At 30.8% G+C, this 6,207-nt stretch overlaps 1 long non-coding RNA gene across 1 annotated transcript in view; it reads right to left on the reverse strand.

Annotated features, from left to right (window-relative positions):
* Positions 1–2,826, reverse strand: part of LOC106690236 (uncharacterized) — a 4,185-nt gene extending 1,359 nt beyond the window's left edge. Inside the window, exon 1 of the long non-coding RNA XR_001344562.2 lies at positions 2,472–2,826. This is a non-coding gene — a long non-coding RNA (uncharacterized lncRNA). The remainder of the gene's footprint in view (positions 1–2,471) is intronic.
* Positions 2,827–6,207: the final 3,381 nt, after the last annotated feature.

Consider the following 6,207-nt stretch of genomic DNA (forward strand, 5'->3'; position numbering starts at 1 on the left):
ACTCCAATTTAACTTAGATCAGATTTACTAAATGTATTATAATGTACAGTTGTAAATAGCAATAAATAAATAAAAAAAAAAAAAAAAAATTAAACAGAAGGCAGTGATTGGCTCGTTCTCTTTCACTACTCCATTACCACGCGCCTGAATCTATCATAAGGTCGACCATTCTGGCTTCAATTTTCCTGCATTTTTATTCCCTCCATTATACTCCTTCTCCCAATTATGAGATACAAAATTTTAACGCAAGGATGAAGATTATCATTCATGTGACAACAAAGTAAAAAGCTATGTTTAAAAAAAAAACTAAAATAAGAAAATAGTTGAGGATACACAAAAGTATCATATATATATATTTAAGATAATGACCGGAGGATGATAGAGGAGTGCTTAATCACAACTGTAATTCGTTAATTTTTAAGCATAGCAAACTCCTTTTGCATCTCCCAGCGTTATAAGGGGAGTAAATTGTTTAAAAAGAGGACTCCTAAAATGTAAATATAACCTAATTCATTTTTTTTCTAGAGGGAACCAGCTCTAGGCTCATCTCCTCTCCTTCATTTACATTCGTATCTAAATTTTTAACGACTTCATTAAAACTTTCTGTAATAGCTCTTGGGAAAATTGCATTGTACTTCGGAAATATTCCCTCAACGCCTTTTTTTTCTGAAATAGTTCAATCTATTAAAATATTATTTAATTTTTTTTTAATTATGCATAATGGAACAGTATATTAACTTAATTTCTTTGGATCTCTCTGTGATCTTTAATAAAAAATACTTATATTCGCTAGTATTTAGTTTATTAGAATGTGTTAATATATATTAAATTTTAATAGGTATGTTTAAAAGATGAAATCCCCTAATTATAAGCACTTTTTGTTACAGTATCTGCATTTTTGAGATGAGTGTGGATATGGACTGGGCAAGAGGTCTAATACTTTGGGTTTGAGAGTGAGGGTTTAGGGGAGGACGGTAGCAGCGTGGTAACCCTCCTGTCTGCCAACCTAAAGGTTGCGAGATCGAGTCCCCGGCCTATCTGTGATTTTTTCAAGCCTCTAATAATACAATACTAACTCACAGCCTCCTCCGGGCATTTGTGAGACCCGTTAGCCGATGGGTGGCACTCACAAAAATAAGCGTGGAAGTGACAGACTGTCCCTATGAAAACCACGTCAAGAAACGCCTTGGAGGCCTTAGACTTCCACGGTCTGACGCGCCAATAATAATAATATAAGAGGTTTAAAATGATCATATCCTTAAAAACAGTTATTGTATAATTATAACAAATGTTATATATGGTTTCAACAACGGAAAAAAATACTGGACTAATTTGAGTATTGTAACGAAAATATAAGTATTATCAAGGCCAGAGATGAACCTGGGCACATTATAACATAAAAGAGGAGCTAGGAAGAGTAATATATGAAAAGTATATAAATAGAAGACAAAGAAGAAGAGAATTATTTGCATGGTCAGCTTGGGAGAGACATATATGCTGCACATAAATGTTGATTTAGGTGATATAACTAAAAAACCTAAGGCATAAATACAAGTTAGAAATTCTGCCTGGAAATGTAAATACACCCTAAACGTTCTATAAAAATTAAGATGAAACACGGCTGGAAGTTGAGTACAAAATATAAAATATTATTTGTTACAACCAGCAGAGTTCATATCATATGTCAAACTTGAGATGAAGCTATTAACTATATTTTTTATAATGTAACTTTGTTGTAAATTTATTTTTATTTTTATAGTTTTTATAATGTAACTTTTGTTACAACCAGCAGAGTTCATATCATATGTCAAACTTGAGATGAAGCTATTAACTATAATTTTTAGAATAGATGAGTAAATATTTATAATACAGCTTTGTTGTAAGTTGCGCAATGTATAATTTTTTACTGTAAATTATGAATTATGTAAAAATTTAAAAATAAAAATGTTATTTAACAAATAATCGTATTCTTCATGATCATTATAAGTTGACAATAGTCAGAGTCGGCCAAGCGCTTGAAGTCTTTTTTCTTTTATGACCTGGTCATTTCTGACAGAGGGAGAGTTATCTATAGGGGAACCACCCTAATCTAACCATGGTAGGGGTCAAGTTTCATATTGTGGGACCACCACAGAAATGAAAGTCAAACCCACACCTAACCGGCCCTGCTACAGTCAGAAGCCAGTTAAAGTTGGCGCTTCAACTCGCTTGGCAATCAACGGCGATTGAATTCTGTCAATACCCAAATTATGCATGTTACGTTAAATATAAAGTTATTAATATTGAAGTATTGCGATAAATTAATATAGAGCCTATCATGAAAGGAGCATTGATTTTGATAATCATAAACTATTAATTAGAGACTAGGAGTGCCTATTGGTGAGCTTTGAGGGTAAGTTACTTGAACAACTTTTTTCATAATAAGGAAGTTGGAAGGAAGTAAACGGAACAAAGGATCAAGTTTAGCTTACCTTCCAGCAGGGGCTATGTATTAACCTGGGCTAACTTTCAATAGAGAGGTCCCAGTCTTGGTAATGGCTATTCACTACCTTCCTCGGCCACCGCCAAAATTCATTATAATAATAAATACGAGATCGTCGAAAATAAACATGTTTCTGACTCTAATCTTTCAAAATAATTCGTTGGGCACTGATTCGTGGATTTAACAAATAATTGAACACGCATTGGTTGATGAAATCTTATCAGAAAATCCGTTTAAAATAAGTATTCTCATGTGTAACGGTATTTTGCGTTATACTTGGCAATATATGAATCCAGTAGAAACGATCCCATGTTTTCTGGGCTTATATTCAATTCAGAGGGAGTTAAAAGGTTAAAACATGTTTGTTTTTTTTCAGCTGTATAATTTTGGGGCGTTTTACTTTGAAGACGTACATTGATTCATTGATCGAAAGCTCATATTAAGAAAGATGACCAATTAAATACTATAGTATAGTTTTGACACATAAAATGTTCATGTCCATTGACATGATGAGTTGCTTTGGGGGTGTCAAATAACCTGCTCACAAGTAGGTTTATAACAATTTTTAAGCAAACAGTCCAATCGTTATTCTAGGTTGATGGCTCAAATTATTCATTTAGATCTTTTAATCCTTTTGAAACAATTTTATCTTCAAATACTTAAATTAAATTAAAATTTGTCTATCCTTTACTTTTGAATGTCACAACCGATTCTCCAGTTACTCAGAAATAGTAATTAGTAATCAGTAAGTGTTCTTAAACAATTTGAACATATTCTTTATTCATTTTTTCTAATTTCGAAATAATATTTCATTGTATTTCGTAACATTTCCAAATGATTGTGCGTTCCTAATGGCATTGTAGAAGCAAATATAACCGTCCAGTAACCTACCATTACTACTCTCACTTTCATTTGGTTTATCGCGTTTTAATTTCTTCAATATTGTGAGTTAATATTGAATTTCGTCAATATATTCACTTTCTGATAGGTATATTTTAGCAATAATATTGAAAGGTGTCACTAAATAAACTACGTACAAAAATATCGACTCAGATGATCGTGTAAGGTGGACTTTATGTCAAATATAGTGAGTGAAAAATAGACAGTTTATTTCATAAAGCTATAATGATTCGTGGGAACTAATTATTACCGAAGGTAAATCTTGGTAATGGTTTTGAATCTAATTGAACATTACTATCGATTACTCAGTATACTATTCAGACTAGGATATAGAATATATTTGAAGAGATGTAGCAATTAATTTCTGATATTTGGTTATGATTTGCAAGTTAGCTATTAGTTTCTCATATCTAGTATTAGTTTCCGATATCAAATAACATTTGAATGTTAAATATATAGGTTTAATGACAATTAATATACTATTACAATAAATAAACAAGACAGTTATATTATTACATGGTAATATCGGAGGAAAGGATGGAATTTAAAGAAAATATGTTCAACCTACTCTTTAAAAGACACTGTTGCAATTTTTTTCTTTTTAGCAGGCTTATTTGACAGTTTTTTATAAATAAAACCATCAGGAAGTTCATGTAGACAACTGTAATTAAGTTATATATGTTCAAGGAATGCAGCACACTTTAGAGACTATACTCGATCTTTATCGGAGGAAATTAGACATTGTGGCAGAATATCATTCAGATACAATATAAACAAACAAAAAGAAAAGTAAAAATTTTTTTCTTAGGTATCAACATCGAGTCATTAGGTTACAAACATTAGTTGTATAAACATTAAAATACCACGAGGGGATTAGTTATTCCAACATTACATGAGTAATGATGCCTTTACTTTATAGTCTATATTATTAAACAGAATAATAGAGAAATAGGCCAGTAACGTGTTCCAACCTTACTAAACTATACACTATTTGTACTTCTAAAGTAGTAAATATTTTTGAAGACATTGGAAGAGGTTGCAATACCACCAAAATAGTGGCACTCCTCTCGAAGTGACACTTTAACTAAAGTAGCGATACTCAATTCACATTCTTCTAAATTCTAGTCAAATGCAATCGATTCATATATTAAGTTCTAATATATGAAGAACAGAAAACGATAATATAAAAAATTATTTCATATAGAAAAAAAAAACAGACTACGGAAATAACCCTATTCCCTCTTAGAGACGAGATTTTATTGCATATCTTCTTAAACATATTGGTCGATTCTTAGTGATATTGTCTATGAGAAATCATAAAACTTGGTATGAATGTTTGCATACAGAAAGCTCTTGCATCTGAACATAAAGAAAGTGTATGTGTTTCCAGAAGAATCTCGAGTTTTTTTTTAGATATGAAAGGCACCCCACTATCCTGAGTTCCATTATTTTTATAGACATCACTAACAATCCACTAATATTTTAAAGGAGATATGCAATAGCATATTAGAAAAAAATAGGTCTCTTGTATTAGAAGAAATAAGAGTATCCTATAGATTTATTTCCGCAGTCAGATTTTTTTTAAATTAAATTATTATTTATTTTATTTGTTGCTGGTTGGATCATTATTAACAGTCTAAATTTTCGAATATTGTAAATGATCGGAAGTTCATATTTTACAAGCCTTTATTTTCGTTAATTTTTTTATTTCACACTTAATATCTTGGAAACCCTCAACCCCACTAGAAGAATTGAACATTTTCTAAAGTGGAATAAATTTGCTTGAGTCTGAGCTTTCATACAGCGTTGAATAGCACGTTGAATAGCACCCGAGATAAAGTTTTTTCTAAAAACAGCAATTAATTTTCGAAAAATTAGAACTATGGAACTATTATTCTCACGAAGATAATCATAAAGCCCTTTAACGTAAATTTAACAAGCTTCAATTTAAATAATTACATAACTCAATATCTGGTGTAGTTCTTGAGATACTAAACGTTTGTCCATAAATGATTCATTTTCGACGCATTTATAATATATTAAATATAATATTAAAAATAAACAAGTTTCCCCATTCCGTTTTCTCTTTGTTTGCTTGTCTTACGCATAATAACAATCGCAAAAACAAAGTTGACATAACTTGCTTAACTTAGTATTACCCGAAAAATAAAATAATTGTATTCAGTTGGTAGCTCAAATAGATTAGACTGCCCTGCCCTTAGAACGTTGACCTGAGAAAACCAACAAACAAGACCATTGTAAATCTTCATATTTACTGAGGTCTGTTAAGGTGTGTTGTGCTTTCTTGGCCTCTAATATGTTACAGCTAACTTCCAAAGTTTGCAAGAGCTATGTATTAGTGTGGCTTTTTAGCAAATGAGAGTTCCTATATAGCTTTGACCTTTGCCAAAGGCATCATTTTTGCTGTTTTGAAACATTGAATCACAGTTTATTGTAAAATAAAATCTAATCTCCTCATATTCTTTTGCAATTGTAATAAAGATATTTAAGTAATTAATATTTGTATAATATTGAAGTTGACATTAAGATCTAGGAAAACGAACCTGATTTTTTAGTTAAAATTAAAAACAAAAATCTAGGCCAAAATATTCTAGTTTCATTATGACTATTTCAATGTTGATTTTTTTTCTATTTTATATATCCATTTATTTTCTTCCCTAAAATTTGCATTCTCTGGAAATTATTATTTTATTTAACTTACTTTACAACTTATGAAATAACATCTGCGAGAAGAACCGTTGATGGTGTATCCTCAGGACCCAGTTTCATAATGAAAGCTAATCGTATTAGTTCATAGTACAAGT

This window comes from Halyomorpha halys, unplaced genomic scaffold (assembly GCF_000696795.3).
Source record: "Halyomorpha halys isolate HHAL.00 unplaced genomic scaffold, Hhal_1.1 Scaffold1627.1, whole genome shotgun sequence".
NCBI lineage: Eukaryota > Metazoa > Arthropoda > Insecta > Hemiptera > Pentatomidae > Halyomorpha > Halyomorpha halys.